The 18,804-nt window shown below is 49.0% G+C and overlaps 1 protein-coding gene across 6 annotated transcripts in view; it reads left to right on the top strand.

The window, feature by feature from the left end:
- The window catches only part of CBFA2T2 (CBFA2/RUNX1 partner transcriptional co-repressor 2), a 58,754-nt gene that overhangs the window by 15,020 nt on the left and 24,930 nt on the right, over positions 1 to 18,804 (top strand). The window contains exon 1 of one of the 6 annotated variants that reach the window (XM_041419153.1): positions 5,825 to 6,196. The exons of the other annotated variants lie outside the window; for them this stretch is intronic. The gene's annotated coding sequence lies outside the window, so the exon portion shown is untranslated. Of the gene's footprint in view, positions 1 to 5,824; positions 6,197 to 18,804 lie in introns of those variants that run through there. 6 annotated transcript variants of the gene reach the window in all.

The following is an 18,804-nucleotide window of genomic DNA, read 5'->3' as shown; positions in this document are numbered from 1 at the left end:
CTGAGATAAAGAAGGAAAAGCCATTCTCAGGGGAAGAGCCAGAGCTTGTGGCAGGGAAGGCACCAGTGGAGGGAGGTGCTGGAAGCAAACTGGGATGTAGTGAGCCTGCTGTAGGGCTTGGATCCATCACCTCCTTTATTGCCTACCATGGCCCCTGGGATGAGGCAAAACCCGCAGATTCTGCTGCTTTGTTGGGCTTTAACCTGTACTTTCTTAACTGTAAATGTTCTTCCACATCTGGTGGTGAGGAACACTGGGAGCCTGGAGTAGGGTGCCTGATCCAGGACACAGCTCTCAAAGCCACCACTTCACCTGAAAAAGGGAGGATTTTGGCTTCTGAAGTTTGCCTGCACCATAAATGGGTGCTAAAGAGGATGGTCCTGCAAGGAGTGGGGCAAAACTGTCAGATGTAGACAGGAAATTTGGGTTTCTAAAGTAGGGGAGAGGTGGCTGAGAGCTGCAGCAGAGGTGCATCCACACAGCCTCCAGTGCCAGGAATGCTCCTGGTCTGGGTGTTGGGCAACTAAAGTTGAGTGTCACTGAAATGGCAATTGGAGGGGAGTGGATGTATGTATGTGAACAAATCTCTGTAATCAAATGGCACTGCTATTGATCTGGAAAATACTGTCAAGCTGCAGGGCTGTTGGACTAGAGTTAATCCTCTGCAGGCTGGATTTTACTCTCTCTCCAAATAGGATTACTCATTTTTTCCATATTTCTGTGTTTGGTTTAAATACCCGTGACAGCTACGGAAGCTTGGATTTCTAATCAGAGCAAGGGTGTTAGATTTAGGAATTGGTTTGTTGTTTTGGAGGGGATATTTTTGCATAGGACATCAGTTCCTGCATGTTTTTTCTTTTCATAAGTGGCCACAGGAATAAAGCATCATGTGCTTAGGTGATGTGTGTCCCCTCCCTTAATGGGTAGCCAGGAGTAGTTTCAATAACTTCCTCAGGTTGTGTTTAATTCCTTGTTGCATCTTTGCTCCCCCTGATTGTTTTGGGAATTTTTTGGTAATGTCTGATTGTAAAATTCTTCCAGCTCAGTTAAGGCCAACTTTTAATGTGGTTTTCCCCCTCTCTGGGGAGGATTAAAATGGCACAAAAGCCAAACACTGCTTATGTTCACTCCTGAAGAAGGCAATGTGATTTGATTTGGATTTTGTAGAGGGCTGGAGCTCTTCTGCTCTGGGGAAAGGCTGGGAATGCTGGGGATGGCCAACCTGGAGAAGAGAAAGGGCTCTAAGGTCTCCCTGGAACTTTCCAGTGCCTAACAGGGCTCTGAGAGAGCTGGAGAGGGACTTTAAACAAGGCTCTGGAAGTGATAAGAAGGTGTGCCTTGGCGGGGTTAGGTGGGATATTAAGATGGAATTCCTCTCTGTGAGGGTGCTGAGGCCCTGGCACAGGGCACCCATAGAAGCTGTGGCTGGCCCTGGATCCCTGGAAGTGCCCAAGGCCAGGTTGGACAGGGCTGGGAGCAACCTGGGATAGTCAAAGGTGTCCCTGGCAGGGAGTGGAACAAGATGAGCTTTTAAGATCCCTTCCAATCCAAACCTTTCTCCAGGATTCTGTGACAAATTAAGCTTGTTAGCATAATCTGCCATGTGCTAATTCAAATAATGGATGTATTGAAAAGAGGATGTTTGTTAAATGTGATAAATTTGCCAGGAATGGAGAGGTCTAATCTCTGTTTCGGGGGTTGAGCTTGAACTCAAGTCACTGAGTGTCCCTTGCAACCCCACCAGCATTGCTTCAAAGGGAGCAGTCCCTTCTTGGCTCCACTGTCTCATAAGACATAAAGAAGGCAATAAAATGTTTGACTTTCCTGCCAGACCTGAGCCTGGAGGAGGATCCCAATTGGTTTCCATCAGATTCCAGTTAGCATGAATTTACGGTTTCTACTTAGCCTGATAAATGGCTTTGGCTGCCTTAGTACATTTGGATTTATTTTTCTGTGCGATGGAAAGTGGTCAGCTTAAAAAGGCTAAGGCTTTCCAGGGTTGCCTTGAATTCAACTGGAGCTTCTTTCTGAGGTAAGAACACAGCAGGCAAAAAATAAATCTGAGGCACATCATGAACTATATGTGGAATAGCAGAGAAATCAGAAGCAGTTCGGGTCTCTTGTGCTCGCTGTGGCAATGGGCTGTGATAGGCATAAAAATTCCACTGCAAACTGGAAAAATTCTTCAGATTTCCTTGCTTTCCTCAGAAACCACACTGAGCAGCAGGTATCAATAGCTCCCAGTGTTCAAAGTTTGCTTGCATCGTTCTTTCCATGGAACATTCCCAGGAGAAGAAAGCAGAAGCAGATTAGCATGATGAGCTGGGGAAAGAAGTTTTCCCCATGCTGCCTGCACTTCTGCTTCCTTCCGCTGTGCTGGTGATGTTTGGGCTACAAAATCTGCCTTAGTGCTTATTTAGGAGCAGAGACGCCTCTTGGGAACAGTGAGAGGAGTCAGTAGATGACATGTGGATGGACTCCCCCTACCAGGTTGGATGGGGGTTGGAGCAACCTGGAGCCCTGGCACAGGGTGCCCAGAGAAGCTGGGGCTGCCCCTGGATGCCTGAAAGTGTTCAAGGCCAGGCTGGACAGGGCTTGGAGCAGCCTGAGACAGTGGAAGGTGTCGCTGCCATGGCAGGGAGTGGGATGGGATGAGCTTTAAGGTCCCTTCCAACCCAACCCACTCCAGGATTTTGTGATTCTGTGCTTCAGGGACATGCCTCTGCCAGTGGTGAGCTTAGGGATAGGTCATGGTTTGGGTAAGCTGAGGCACATGGATCATATGTAAGACATAATCCATGAGCCTTTCAAAGAAAGGCAATGGTTTGGCAATGACTTCCACTCAGTGCACCCTGGTGTCCATAGTTTTTGTACCTGGAGAACCCAAAAGCACACATCCGTCTTTCTTACTCTATTGGTGACCCATGAGGCCTGGCTCATTCCTGCCTCCCTAGCAAGAAGTAGGGATGTCTTCCCTGAGGATAGTGGGGTTTTAGATACTGGGCTGTGGACACAGTGACAAAGAATTATGTGTCTTTTCAAAAAGGTTTATAAAGTCATTGTAACTATACTTAAAATACTTGCAGTGACCTGAGTTCTTGACATTTCAAAGTGCTTTAGGTTGTAAAAACATTGAAGAGATTTATTTAGCCTTGGTTGACAAAGGGTAGTTAGAACCCAGTTGTCACATTTGTGGACAGCTTTTGTTTGTATGAAGTGTTACGAGCTGTTCAGGTCCTTAAGCTGAAATATGGTTAAAAAAGCAGGCGAGGGAACACCTCATGCTGGTTATCTATTTCACATAAAGCTCCTTTGTCTCAACCCCAGGATGTCCCCTGTGCCTTCTGAGGGTACTTGTCTTCTCTTTGACCCAAAGATCTGACAGACCCCAGGTGGCATCTCTTAAGCATCCCCTCCTCTGTCACACTCAGACCAAAGTCAGGTTTTGACTTCACTGCCCAGTTCAGGCTGCTCTGTGGATGGTGGGACAGGGCTGGACAGGGAGCAGCGGTGTCTGATGCTGGATTCCTAATGCTCGGAGCATCCATCTGCCTGGTACCGTCTCCACTGGGGACAGAGCTGCAACATGAGCTTGCTTCTTAGAAGACATCAGAGAATCCACATGAGAGCCACCGCTGTCACCACGACCCGGCCGGGGATGGCTCCTGTTGGGGACCTCACAGCGTGAGGTGCCAGGGAGCCAACCATGAGATGCAAGTCCATAGGAAAATAACTTTATTAGTTCTGGTGTTGGTGGAGCAGCTTGGGTTGTGCCTCCCTTCATTGTCTGTGTTATTTAGAAATGGTTTTTTCCATCTCAGCTTATGAAATATTGAGAGCTTCGCTATTTTGCGCAACCTCCATCAGAAGTGTCAGAAGTCCCAGCGAGCTGAACTTTCTGAACCTAAATGTTTTATTGATGTGCCTTGCCAGCAGCCCCTCCAGTGGGGACTGGGGTGCTGGGAGGCACTGTTGGATCTGCCTGTTCTCAACCTGTTTTGCTGCATGAGCATCATCTCATGGGATGCTCCAGGTGTTTGTGTGCTGATACTTGAATGTGAGTCTCTTCTTTTTTCCTAACTGAAGCAGGTGGAATTATTGGTCTTGGGTGAGGTTTGGAGGAGGGAGAGCTGCTGTAAACCTGTGCCCCCTCTGCCTGCCGCCAGGCTGCTCTTCTCAGAGCGATGTGTTTGCCCAGTCAGGGAAGCAGCAGCTTCATGTGCTCCTACAACAGCCCAAAAATCTCCTGCCCAAATTGCCCCCCCATTATCATGCAGCAACCTGCCTGTACTGGGAGGCCTGTCCTCTGCGGGAGGAGATCGTGGCCCCTGTGTTCATGGACTCATGCCGTGCCTGCTTGCAGAATGCTTTTTAATGCTTCCTTTAAAGAATTTTTCTCCCTTTATAGCCTTTTCCCCCCTCCCAAAGGGAAGTAGAGGTACCTTAAACTAATTAGGAATAAGCAGCAGAGAAGCCAGGGTGAAGGGTTAGGTGAGATGCCGGGGGGGCAGTACCTCCAGAAGGTTTATGGGCATAGCAGTTAGCAGTAGCCTGCCAGAGCCTTGGGAATTTCATAAAAAGGAGCATTTTGCTGCCTGTGAACAAGTAACTATCCTGTCATGCCTACACCAGCTGTGGAGAATTTGGCATGTATGATTTTTGGACTTGTGAAAAAGCAGCATCCCCCCAGCTTGGGCAGTGGCAGGCTCTTAGTTTGCTGAACTGGGGAAGTGTTGAGGCCCCTGGTTCTCAAAAAAAGTAGCTGGAGAGAGAGGTGTTGTTGACTGCAGAGATTTGGAAAGGATCAAGACCTGAACCCGCTAAGCTGTAAGGACTGGAGCAGTGGATTCCTTCTGAGATCTTAAAATGTGCCTGTGCATGGTCTGCAGGTGAAATGCAAGCATTGCTCCTCCTCCTGGGGTGTAAAATGTGCCTGTGCATGGTCTGCAGGCAAAGTGCAAATATTGCTCCTCCTCGTGGAGTGGTTTGAGGGGGAGCAGGGTGGTTTGGGCACTCTGGAGGGGTGGTTGCCCCTGCTCGGGGCAGTCTCCCGGCAGGCAGGGACGTGGCCGGGAATGCTGTTGTGTAAATCCGTGTTTGCCCAGCGCCCGGCTGGCGGTGAATGGTGCCGGGCTGATGGGATTAGTCAGGGGCCCTCAGTTAATATCTGTTGTTCACGCCGCACCTCGGGGAGCGGCTGTCAGGATTACCAGGAGGTTTGTAGGTGGCACAGCAGCCACGGCTGTGCGTTAATGGGAGGGGGGAAATGGTCAAATGTGGCCGTGCCCAGTGGGTTCCTGCTCCGGGCCTCCCTCGGTGCTCTGAGGTCTCTGGTGGAGTTTATTCCCGGTATAAAACATTTCGGATTTACATTTTCCTTTAACACTTCCTCTTCGAGCCGGGTAGTATGTTACACATTTAATTGCTCTTCCTTTGAATTTTCCAGTCCGCGTTTGGTACCCTTGCAACATCAGTATCTTGTTATCTTGTTGTTGCTTCTAATTGCGAACACATGCCAGTTTTCCAGCGCCGCAAACTCTGGCACTGGGCTTGCTGGGGAGCGGGGGGGAGTTTGCAGCGAAGATTTACGTGCATGGGGAAACCTTCGGAAAATTAATCCGCCGCTTTACCCAAGAGCTCATCCCGGTTTCCAAACCCGGGGCTGAGGCAGAGGCTGCTGTGCCCCCGGTGCCGCACAAGGCGGCTCTGGGGAGGGGGGCGGCGAAGCTGCCGCTGCCTCGCTGTTCCTGCCGGCCATAAACAAATTCCGTGTATTTAACAAGTTAATGTCAGGCGGGCGGCGAGGCGCTGGTAGGTGTGTGCCTGGTGACATCAGCTGGCGAGCAGCCTGGCAGCAGCGCGGCGCAGGCAGGGAGCAGGCAGCGAGCCGAGGGTGTGTGCCTCTAAGCTGGGTATTCTGGCAAGGTGGAGAGCTGGTCTGTTTGGCAGGACCTTCCCATCTGGGATCCATCTGTGTTTCCCTGGAATCGGACAGGCGGCTCCAGGCAGTGAGAAATCGCAGATGTGCGGGACCTGACACATGTCCAGCTAATGAAAGGAGAAGGCAGGCTGGGCTCCGGCTGCGCTCGAAGATCACGGGCGGAGGAGGAGGAGGAGGAAGAGCGCTTTTCTTTCTGTTTGAAAGAAACGAGGTGTATTGCACAGCAGCTGGATCCTTGCAACCTCGCTGGCTAGGGTAAGCAAGGAACGGGATTATTTTTAAGCGGCGCTCGGCGTACCCGGGGCGGCGGGGGATGCTCCGGGGGATGCTCAGCCCAGCAAGGTTTGGGGGGCGCCTTGGCTTTTGCAGGCGGGCTGGGGAGAGCCTCCGGCTCGGGAGCAGGTACGGGAGAGGCTGGGAGCGGCGGCCGCAGCGCTTTGCCAGCCTTGCCTCGCTCCTCTGCAGTGCTGGGGAAAACTTCAATAGCCCAGCCGGCTGCATGCGAGGATTCTGCAGCTGAAAAAACACTAAACTCTCTCTGAGGAGAGCTGCGGTACAGCTCGTTCTGGGTTGCTATGGAATGGTTGTTTTCTTTTTTTTATCTTCCCCCACCCCCCCACTCCGTGAGCAGAGGACTGGGATTTGGCGTTTTCTGGGGGAATGGCAGTGCAGGAAGGGTTTTGTGTGTTTTAGCAGAACGTGTTTTTCTGCTGTGCCTAGGGTTACTCTGGTTTCTGCATGCTGGTATTGAAGCTGAGAAGGGGGGAGTGTAAACTGCAGAGGTGGATTTCTTCCATTGGCTCCCAAATTTCCTTAATTTCCCCCGTGTTTTCAGGGCTTCTCTGCATTGTGTCAGAGGCTGCTCCCTTTTTGTCTTTGCACTCCTTGAGCAGCAACTGATGCTCCCAGCATCTAAATCTCCCAGATCAATCTTGTAGTACCAGAACACACATCCCCTATATATTTTCACTGTCGGGCTGTAGACAGGCTGTATTTTCTCTTTTTCTATTGTAATCCCTGGATCTTGCATATTTAGTTTCAACTTGCCCTTTTGCCCCCTCCCTGTCTTTTGGGAAGGTTCAGCAGTTGAAATTACTCCTCTGACCCTCTGGTGTAGCTTATTGTAGAGATCCCTCTGTTGCATGTTTAAGCTGCTCCCCCAAATATTACCAGCATTTTCTGCCCCCTACACCACTCAGCTCCTGTGCAATGATACTCAGTCCATTTTATGTGCTGGAGAAATCCTGCCCAGCCACAGGAGATGCACCAAAATCCACACTCAAAGTTTGGGGAGCTGAAACGTGGCTGAGCATCGCTTGCTGTCAGGCTGCAAAAAGAGGAATATTTGCTGGGCTGCCTGGTGCAGGATGATTCCCTTTGGTGCTGCTTTGTCCATGTTAGCTTTAAACATGCCAAATGATGGGGTTTCCTGAGGGAGAGCCTGGCTGGACTCCCTGGCAGTGTGCTTGGGCTGCAGCTCTGTGCTCGGCCAGTTTGGCCACTCCATGGGCCACCCTAAGGTTTTCCTTCTTTTGCAGCATGTCAGCATTTGGGTAGAGGCTTTAAAAAATACAAATCTGATTCTAGAAACACACCAAACACCTCGTGTGTGTCCCTGGAGAGGAGGCAGAAGGAGTGTGTGCGCTTCAATGTCTCAAAGTGCAGCAGCACAAAGGAGTTTCAAACCCCAAAAATGTCCAGCAAAGCCATACAGGGTGGGATGATATCTAGGAGCAAAGAGCCGTGCTCCTCTGCTGCTGCTCTCCTGGAGACTTCCCGAATTTGTGAAGGCAGTGCAGGGTGTTGGAGCAGCTGCTGCTGCGGTCTCCTTGCGGGTCGAGCCCTGATTAAGCAAATGGAAATTTTGCCGGCATCAGGGCAACACGATTTGGCCATTAAACAACTAATTTAGTAGAGTCTTGCTCAAGCCCTGCAGGAAACTTTCTTTTTTTCCTCATGGTCCTTTATTTTTAAAAAGGATTTAGGGTGCCTGATGAGCTGAGTGCTTAGATGAGAGGTGGCTGTATTTTGGGGAAGAGGGTGGCTTGAAACTGTCGCCAGACCTAATAATTTTATAGAAATGGTACAGGACATCCAGGTGAATACACTTTTCCCCCCCCTGCTGTTGTCTGCTGGAAGACATGATTTTCACTATTAATACGGAAAAGATGTTTAGTCTGATTTTTGTAACTACCTAGGCTTCACCTAAATGACTTGCGTGCTCTTCACAGCCAGGTAGCCCAGCACATCCAGCAGTTAGAGAAATACACAAATAATACAAAACTCAGAGACTCCAGTGTGGGAAACAAGGAAAAAGGAGTAAAGCAAAGGCAGTTTGGGCAAATACTGCCAACAGGAAAGTGCAGCTAAGCCAAAGGAAGGATTTGAAGGGTTTGAGGAAGGAGCAGAATTGCTGAAGGCAAGGAGAATAAATCGTTAATCTGAGAACTCTATTACACAGGGAATGCCCCGAGGAAAAGAGCAGAAACTCCATTTAATAGTGAAAATGCCAAGCCAGGCTCTGCTCTGCCCAGGGACTGGAGCCACAGCCCCTGCTTACTTCCAAGATGCTGCTATTTTTGCAACTTGCATCTGCTGGTGTTGCAGAGGCTTGTTTAAACCCGCCAAAGCAAAGGGAGCTTTGCTGACGTGAATCCTGGGTCAGGCTGTTGGGTTTGGGTTTTTTTCTGGTTTATTCTTCTCAGTCTTACAGGACTAGGGTCCCCAAGAGAGCAGGGTTTCACTTAATGCTGCCTCCCCTGTCACATTGAGTGTGAGTCCCAGATGATTTTACTGCTGCTTTACAGAGCTTTGTCTTGCATCACCCATGGTGGAGTTTGGCTTGTAGAGGTTATCACTGGTTTGACAGGTTTGTGTGGTTTGACTGCAGGAGCTGAGTTTTCAAGTCAATCAGCCCTCCAGTCCCCAAATTGACCCATAAATGCAGTAACCACCAGCAGCATTTAGCAGGAGGCAGCGCTCTCGCACGGTGATGGGATGGGGGAGCCAGGTGGCCTCTTGTTTTTTCCAGATCTGTTTTTTTAAGGTTTGGACAAAAAACAAGATTTGTTTGACGTGTATGTGTGATGTTTATAGTATAACTGGAGAGCTGAACACAGTCATTTGAGGACTTGAGCACATGCAGCAGATTTAAGTCAATGCTGGCTGGTTTTTAAATCTGAGCAGGAGATGGTCATAATCTGTTGCCTGTTGGGTTTTTTCCCATTATAAGAGCTGGCTTATCCATACTTGTTCTGGGCTGGATTGTAAGCTTGCCTTTATCTAGTGACTATTTCCATATCTGATTGCTTGTTAGGAGCTAGGTATGAAATGTGTTTCGACAGACACTCCAGAGCAGTCCCTGGGGGCAGCGTCACTGCAGGTCTCTGGGAGTCTGTTCAACTTTTATTTTTATGATGGAGACTGCCTTAATTCATGCAGCGTTCAGGGAATGGCTGGAAAAACCTTTGTTTAGAGCAGGAGCAGCAGCCAGGAAGAAATGGTGAGCAGTGATCCCACAGTTAAAGTGCAGCACGGAGAGGCTTGGGTTCAGTTCCTGGGTCTGCAAGCAATTTTCTGAGGCAGGACCTTGACCTTAGCACGGCTTTGTGTGTCAGCAGCTTATGTCCGACAGGACAATAGCGATTTCAGAGGTTTCAAAGCATTTTAAAGTGTAACTATCATGCCTTTTATTGGGCTGGGCAATGGCATTTTTATAAGCTAAGCTTAAGGTTTTAGAATAATGCGTATTGAATTTCCTCGGCGCGATGCCGACCGCGGGATTCCCATCTCTGCTGGCTGCAGCACGACTTGGGGTATTGAAGGAGGACAGTCACAGGTGGCCAGAAGACCACTTAGAACAACCAACACTTGCACATCTTCAAACCCAAGAGTCAGTTTTCCTTCCTCGCCTCGTCTGTGGCGGCGGGATGCCGCAACCTGGCGGCGGGATGCTGTGCAGCCATCCCTTTCACCAAAAAAAAAACCCTCGAAAGCCCCAAAAGTGTGGCTAACGGTGGCGGAGGGGAGGATGAGGAGGCTGCAGCTCGGACCTGTTGCAGGGGGAGCGGCATTGTGCGAACAGATGTGCCGGGCGCTGCCGCTCCGTGCGCTGCCCGCAGCGCCAGGTGCAGCCATTGTTCCGCTGCTCCCCATTCAGCCGCTCCCGCATTGTTCCTCCAGGAAATTAGCATTAAAAACCCATCCCAAACCCCCACGTCCCTCAACTGCAGGTGACTGTTATTGGCCCCAGCTGCCACCCTTGTGCTTGATTACTTCCATATGGGGCTGTGGCAAGATGTAGGATCCACTTATTGATTTTTTTTTAATATTTTTTCCCCTTTTTTTATTCCAGACCCTTCAGCTTCAACAAAACCCTGAAATCTATTAAGCCCCCGATAGGCTCCAGTTGCTGTTACAACTGGGATGAACATTTTACAAGCAAAGCTAATTACACCCTCTCTGCTTTCTTCCTTTCTTCAGCCCCCACCCCATAAATGTAAAATAACCAGAGGGCAATTGGTAGTAAATTAAATCTTTGCAGTGTCCTGAGAGGAGGTTTCCTTGCTAACAGGAAGAAGTCTGCTGGGCTTTAGATGTTTTGTTATCTGGGTTTGGGCTTGTTTTTTGGTGCTGCTTTTTTTTTTTTTTTTAACTAGAAAATGGGAAACTCTGGCATACTGCTGTGACACACCTATTAAAGGGATACACAGATCCCAGCCTGGGTCTGGATAGGAAAGGAAAACATAATTAAACAAGTGGGATGTTAATTTGTGAGTGTAGTCAGCTGTTGAGAGGAGCCAAGGAGAAACTCCATGCCAACTGAGGTTACAAATTTCTAGGAACAATGTGATTTTCTCCTGGTACAACTTATCTACAGGGCAGCAGGTTCCATGAAAGTCCAAACCGCCTAAAATATCCCCTGGGGTAGTGCTGGCATGGAGCATCCTGGGTTTTCCTCAAGACAAGATGGGCTGCAGTTGGCAAGAGGAGGAGGGAGGGAGGGAGCATCCCTTGCTGCCCTACCTGGGAAATGCCCCTGCTCTTCAGAGGCACTGTGGGACATCTCTGGTGGGGAGCACAGGTGGGTCACGTCCTGTGACGTGCCATCAGCCCACACAGCCCTGACCCACTTTGTGCCAGGCAGGAGTAGAGGAGGGTGGCAGCTCGTGCCTGTGCTGGAGGATCAGGCAGAGTTTCACTCTGTGCCTCTGCCTGGGGGCCAAAGCCCTGTCCCAGGCCTGAGGTCGGTCAGTCACACCTCTCTGGAGAAGTGTTGGGTTTCCCTCACCCAGCTGGGACCCCCAAGGCTGTGCTGGTGGGGTTTGTGCTGGAGGCTCCTGCCAGAGCAGCTCGTCAGGGGATGGTGGTCCTTGGAGCACCATGGAGGTGTCGCTGCTGCTGCCTGGCCCTCAGGGGCTGCTGAAGGTGACAGCTACCAGAGTCTCATAAGCCCCAGCTCTTCCAGCTTGGCCATTCCTCAAGGAATCATCACCTTTTGTGGCTTTGCATTCTTGGTGGGGCCCCAGGAGCCACTTCCACAGGATCTCTCTTGTTCCTGCTGGTGATGCTCTGGGCAGTTTGTGCAGAGACCTGGCAGTGGTGCTGCAGTGTCCCATCATGGTACAGATGCAGGAAAGCAAGCCTCTAGCTGGAAATGATCCTGGGAATGCCCCTCTCTGCTCACAAAGAGACATGGAAGATATATCCATAATGGAGAATGACATTTTATCCAGCAAACAGAGTCACTGCACTGAGGCTTTGCTCAGATGCAAAAGTCTTTAGGGACAGCTGGAGCTTGGTTGGTTGATCTCAAGATTACAGATGCAAACTTACTTATGGATGGGGAGTGGACTTGCCCTGAGGCTTTGTGTCTCAGCATTGGTGCTCCACCATTTGTCAGGCTGACCTTCAGCACAAGCTGCATCCTGTCTTTGACAGGTGGGACCTGCCAATGTAGATTGTGAGGATTTAAAATAAAAATTCTGGTTGCTATCTGAGAATACTGTTCAGCTGAAGTACTTGGTTTATTTACTGCACGTCCCTCCTTCCTGATCCAGACCTCTCCTGGCTTGGCTGCCTGGCAGTGACCACCAAGATCTTCCCAGGAGGAATCTGTGCAGGTGCAGTGCTGGGGAAGGTGGTGGACTTCTAAAAAAATTCCAGCTTTTAGGGGTGCTGTGCAGCCTGGGGAGAGCCACCAGGTACAGCGGGTCAGAAGGCGGATGAAAGAGGCAAGGCAACCTCATGGAATATCTCGAGTGATTTTCCTCAGACTTGCTTTAAACCCTTCAAAGTCAAATCTCAAACTTAGGGGGTTTCTTCTCCCTAATTAAATTAACAGGCCATATGGTGTTTACTGTGAGCGCCTGCAATATGGAAGGAGCTACCTCCTGGATCACTTTCTTTTTTCAAAAGCTGCTGCTTTACCTGATGTCACTGTTCTGAAATGTTCTTTTCAGCAGCAGGCATGAGGGGTTATTTCTGCCACCTCAGTGCTGTTGGTGTCACCTTCTGATCCCAGGGTTGAGCTCTGCCATAACCTGTTTCTGCAGCTTTCTTTGTTTTTTCTTGTTTTTTTGTTAGGCCATTTTGCTGCTTACTGTGGAGTGTATATAAGTCAGAGGTTTTTTCATGCTTTTTCACATGCAGGTGATGATTCTTGTTCTTGGAGCTGAGAAGAATAGAAAACAACTCAGGGTGGGTTTTTTGGGGGGTGCTGGTGTTTTTTTTAACAACTGCTACAATTTTTTTTCGTTGAAGGTAACATGACCATCTCAGGAATATGTCAAACTGCAAGTTTTGTAGAGTTTTGTTCTTTATTAATGGGCTGATTTTAAAGAATTTACTTTGCATGTGCTGCTTCATCTTTGCATGAGATGTGGAGGAGGAAGTGGAAGACCTTGAGGAAGAAAAATCACTGGGTTTCTATAAGATCCTTGCAGTTAGCTGAGCAGGAAATAGGGTAAAAATCTCTAAACTTGTAGGAGAAGTCAAGGAATGGAAAGTCTCAGATTTTGCTCTCTGTTTTGAGCTGCCCTCACTCATTTAATAGGATTTTTTGGTAATCATCACTTGTGTGTGAGTGCACTTGCTGTGAGCTCACCCTGCATCTCTCCAGTGGTGTAACTTAACCTTTGTCTGCAATTTTTAACTGGTTGGTGCATCTTTTCCATAGGGACTGGGTGACCCTTCATCTCCAGCCAGTCTCAGCTTGTTGTGGGGTGTCTGAGCTCCCAGGAACAGATCCATTTGTGGCTGCTGAAAACACCCTGCCACATTAGCATATTCCTGCAACGTATGCTCCAAGGGTGTTTCTTTGCAGAGAAGCCTCTCTAAAGATAGCATCGTGAAGTTCTGTGTTGTCAACCAGGGACACTTGATCTAAAAAACAACATTTGATACACAGACAAGGTTTGCAAGTGCCATCTGGATTCTGGGAGATGAGCTAGGTTGTCTCTGTTTTGCATACACTCACCAGGAAAAAAAACAAGTGTGTGCAGGCGGATGAATTCTTCAGAATCACCTGAGCAGAACTGTTTAGTCCACATGAGTGTCCTCAGTGACATGGGACACCTGTGTAATGCCATACCACTGGGTATCATGTCCCTCTGGACCTTCTTAGGGTGCTGGAAATAACTCTGTACTTCAGTGATATATTATTGAAAGCCAGGTGGGATCAATTGAGATTTTCTCACACCAGTAGTATTTTAATCTCCTCTCCAGCATACTGCAAGGCAGAACCTGCAAATGCTGCAAAGCCCTGCAGAAATGGGCATCTTTTTAGGGAGGTAGGGATGCAGGGAACACAAATGTCTTTGTCTGGCTTCAGTTCTGCCTGGTGGAGAGGCTGTCCTCAAACCCATGCCAGTGCTGAGAGGCACCTGAGCACCATGAAAACCTAAAGTAGCCCTAAAGGGTTGGACAGCAAACTCCCTGTCCACATCTTCCCAGGGACATGTAGCTCATAGAATGTATTTTCCTTCAGGGCCTACTTCTTGACTTTCTAGTTATCCTCTCATATGCAAATCTAATTTGCCTAATGGGCTGGTGAGTGTAATTGAAAGGCAGCCTGCACTTACACGATAGTGAAAAGTCTCACCTGTGCCCAGGCACAGATGGGGCTCTGCCTCACTGCTGCATCATTAGAGGAAATTTATAGGCACAGTGTCACAGGCTTTGCTGTGACCAGGGAAGGAAAATGGCAGTTTAGTACAAACTTGGGGGTTTGCTGGGTTGTTTTGTGCCCTGGTCTCGCAATTTTGGAAATTGAGCTTTTTGGGTTTTTGTATTTCCCCTGTGCTCCCATTGATGGGGAGCAGGTTAATGCAGGTTACTGGTAACTACCTGAGGACAACCCTAAGAATGATGAATTGGAAAGTCTTGTCTGTGCTGTGTGGCTGTGTGATGGGTTGAAAGCAAGTGCAGCAGCAGCAGCTGAGCCAGCTTTCCCTCTCCAGTCCCTGTGCATCATTGCATTTCCAGAGGTTATCCATGGAAATTCCCCACCTCTGCTGCCCACGAGAGGGAGGGGAAGGAGGCACACAGAAACAGTCACTGCTGTGCCTGCATCTCTGCTGGGATCATTCCCTGAGCAGACCAAGAAGTTGTGGGTCCCCCATCCCTGGCAGTGTTCCATGTTCCAGTTGGACAGGGCTTGGAGTAACCTGCTCTAGTGGAAGATATTCAGGGGTTTGGAACAGAGGGATCTTCAAGGTCCCTTCCAACCCAAACCATTCCATGATTCTAAACAGTGAACTTTGATGGCTCTCCTGTCCATCCTGATCTCTCTGTGCCTGCGCTCTGCAGGAGGTGCTGGTTTATGGGGCTCCAGGTATGTAAGGACCCCTCTACATCATCAGGCCCCTACACCCTCCAAAACACACCCCTAAGTGTGTTCCTCCTGTGCTTCCAGCTCCAGAGGATGGTGGAAATTTCCCACAGGCTGCTCAGGCTTGGGGCACAGAGGAAGAGCCATTTGTGTAGTGGTGTGAGGAACGTTTTTAAGAGGCAGAATTGTCATCTTGGCAGGGCTCCTGTGTGTGCCAGTGATGGCAGGGACTATTAGCTGGGCAGCACTGAATGCACTTAGCGCCCAAGTGAATGAAGAGCTCTCCACAGAGCCAGGGAGCTGGGGAGTCATTAGTGAGGCTTGGCAGTATCAGCAGGGCATGAGAGGGTGTTGGTGTGGGCAGCAGTGCCAGGGCTGCCTGGGAAAGCCAGCCTGGCTGTGGGGCAAGGGACACTCCTGCTCACACAAGCTCAGGGTGGGTCATCCCAGAGCACGTGGCACAGGGTTGTGTCCAGACAGTTCTGGAACACCTCCAGTGAGGAGATACTTGCCCTCCCTGGGCAATCCCACACAGTAAAGTTTTCCACGTTCAGGTGTAACTTCCTGGGCATCAGTTCCTGCCCATTCCTCTTGTCCCCACAGAGCAGAGCCTGTCCCTGCTGTGACCCTTCCCTGCAGACACTGACAGAGGGCTGGAGTCCCCTCTGGCACTTGTAAATAGTGAGGATGAAAAAGATTTCCCAAATCTTTCCCAAGTTCCTCCTTGATTTCTTGGACAACTTGCCCCGTTTTGGATAAAACCTGATGAAGCTTTAGCCCTGGGGCTGGCTGGCAGTGATGAGCTCCTGCTCTTCAGCCTCCATCTGGAGAAGGGAGACTGTTAGAATCTGCTTTATATTTGGAAATGGTATGACTTCAGAGACCCAAGGGGGATGTTTTTCTGCATCCTTCCTTGATTGCTTCATTTTGGGTTTGTGGTAGAACTTGGTTAGTGGTTTGTTTTGCAGTGGATTTGGTTTCTGTTTTGTTTTTGCTGAAATGACCATTGTTTTCATCTAAACTGGCCCATCTGACTATGAGTTTCTGGATTGCTTCCTTCTCCAGATGGTCAGGATTTGTACCTGGTCTGTGCTTAACAAACAGGTTTGCTGTTAGTTTTGTTGGGGTTTTTTTCGGTTTGTTTTTTTTGTTTTTTTGGTTTTTTTTTTCTAGTTTAATATAGGCTTTTTTAATAGCTTTGGGTGTCCTTGTTATTATTTGTGCCTCTCTGTGGTCACATAGGTTGTTATGGATTAAATGTGGTTTTCTGCCTTGAGATCTCACTTCTTTCAGAAGTGACCTTGCTTTTTTTTTTTTTTTAATTGCTGTTATTTGCAGTTATTGGTAGTGGTGCTTGAGCTGCTAGCACTGCTGCTTTGTGTCTGCCTGGAAGGCAGAGACTTTTTTATCCCAGTTTGTGCTCTGCTCATTTGGAGTACTCTCTACTCACTGGATACCCCTACTCTTAAACCCCAGAGCTGCTGTTCCTGTTCTCATTAGCCCAGATCTCTGTGCTCAGTGATATTCATGATGCTCTAAGAAATCCAGATCTGCTCAGTACTGGTTGTTTTCTGAGGTCAGTGCTGATTTTAAGGTTCATTTATAGTGTTGGAGACCAAACCATCAAGGGGCAGCATTTGGGAGATGGAAGACAGCAAGAGGGATGTCTTCTTAAATGGTTTTGAAGCTTGACTTTAAACTCCTCCTGTATGTCTTTAGTAATCAGGTTTAAAGCCCCCAAATCTTGAGTCACTGGGTGATTTTAAGGTGGGTTTGAATTAATCCTTTTATTTTGAAAGATTTAATGATTTTTCAGGCTGTTCCCCTTTTTCCTTGTGTTTCTTGAACTCCTGAGGTGCTCCAGGCTGTCTCTGCCCTGCTGTGCAGATCCCTGGGGTGTGTCAGTGTGGCCTGGGGACCTGTTCAAGTCATGGACAGTGCCTGTGTTTGTTGTATCTAGCGAGGCAGGATCACTGTGGATCTCAGGGATCCTGGGGAAAGGACACGTTGGCACAGACAAGGCTGTCTCTCTTGAAGGAGCTGGTGTGGCTGAAGGATTTCTGTGTTCTCTGATGACAAAAAACTTGAGTAAACCTTGCTGCCCTCATAACAATCTGTGGGGGCTTTTGTACAGACCTTGCACATCCCTGTAGGAACTTGTCCTGCCTGTGACCAAACTTATTCCCAGCAGCTAAGTGGGAGCAGAGGCAGAATCTGAAGGGCCAGGAGCTGTGGGATTGGGATCTGAGCTCACCTGGCACTGTGATAAGGGCTATCACACCATCCCTCAGCTGCCTGGGGTTAAAAATGCACCAGGCACTGCAGTGGCCTCTGCTCCATGGAATGCTTTTCTCACAGGAAACTCCCAAAATGGTTGTCCTTGGAGAGGCAGGGATTCATCCTGCAGTGAGCAGAGTGGGGCTGTGGTGGGAAGCCTTCAGCAAAGGGGCTCACTATGCTGACCCAGAAAGAGCATCCTTCTCAGAACCTCCTAAATTTCTTAAGGAATTGGCTAGAAAATGTCCTCCTTTTCCACAGCTTTTCCTACTGAAACTGAGAGCTGGGACATAAACTACCAGGCAGTGAAAAAGGAGGCTCGCTGACCTGGTGACCATCATTTTTGGGATGAACCACACTCAGACTGCAGAAGCTGCAGGATTCCCTTGGGAAGGGGCTGTCCTGGGGAAGCCATGGGAATGCCAGACCTGTAGTGCTCCCCTGGATTTCCTGGAGCAGCTCAGCAGGGAGCAGGGCAGTGCTGCAGAGTGGGAGCTGTGGCCACCGGCTCCTGCTGGGCTCTACTCTGTGCACATTGCCCTCTCCTCAGCTCTTTTGGTGAAGTTGGGCAGCCAGGAGGCTCAGAGTCCTAAACAGAGTTTGTGGGGTGGTGAAGGGATGAATTTGTGCCTTAAATCTCTTATGATGGATTTTTAAACCACAAACGCTGCTCGGACACCTCTGATTGCAGCATCTGTGTGAGAGGTGCTTGTGCAGGAGAAGCTGCAGAGCAGCCAGAACCGCCTGGGAAGGCTCCCCTTGGAGGACAGAACCCTAAAACCCTCCCCGAGGCTCCTCCAGAGGCGTTCCTGAGCAGCCCAGGAAGGGCTGCAGTGGTGGTGGCCCTGTGCTGGATCCTCCTTGGGGAGCTGTGCAGTTCCTTGGGTCACTCCTTGGAGCCTGCTCCAGCAGCTCTGCTTTTCCCAAGCCTGTTTAAATCAGTGGATGCATTCCCATTGACTGTTTGGAGCTTCAGAGAGCCCCTTGGAGCTAATTAGTAATTAGAGGATGCCAATTAACCACGGTTCCCCAGGCTCTGCTGCTTTGCTGGTACTGCTGGGTCGGAGAGGGAGGGAACAAAATGGAGCCCAGTGCAAATGTGTTTCATCTGGAGAGCAGGAGAAGGGTGGAGCTGCTTGTTAAATGGCCAGCAAGCCAAGTTTTAAAAGGATTTATGAGGGCTAGATAAAATCATGTCCTAAAGGCTGTCTCAAGCCTCTGTTAAGGTGGAAAATGCTTTCTAAACTTAGAGCTTGTTTCACTGTTTCCCCTCTTTTGGACCTCCCAAAATTTTACAGGTAGAAAAGTTCCAGCTTTATTTACTCCATGGTGTTTAGCCTAGGCAGAATGAAAAGCAGATTTTCACTCTCAAAATGACAGTGCTCAGTTGTTCTTCTGTATAACCTGTGGATTATACGCCTGCCCACCTTCGGAAATGCAGCAGAATTTGAGGAATGCTCCTAAGGGAAACAAGTTTTTACTGCCATTGCCAAGGGAGACTGGGTCATTCAACCATGAGTTTCCCACTTGTTGGATCACTTCTTACTCTCTGGTGTAAACTTGGTGTTCCCTGGACCCCAAGGGGTGAATCTTTGGCCTTGATGCTCTGGGCAGGGAGCAATTTCAGACCTTTTAGGAGTGTAACCCCTTAAAGCCAACGCTTAAAATTAATTTTTCTATCTAAAAATAGCTGAGATGGTAAAAGTGCTGCTTTTGTTTTTTTAATACAAGCATAATTAACTCAATTCTTGCTTTC

This window comes from Onychostruthus taczanowskii, unplaced genomic scaffold, assembly GCF_017590055.1.
Source record: "Onychostruthus taczanowskii isolate IOZ18803 unplaced genomic scaffold, ASM1759005v1 scaffold60, whole genome shotgun sequence".
In the NCBI taxonomy this organism is placed as follows: Eukaryota; Metazoa; Chordata; class Aves; order Passeriformes; family Passeridae; genus Onychostruthus; species Onychostruthus taczanowskii.
The sequence above is the reverse complement of the archived record's forward strand: the minus strand, read 5'-3'. Positions and strand labels throughout refer to the sequence as shown.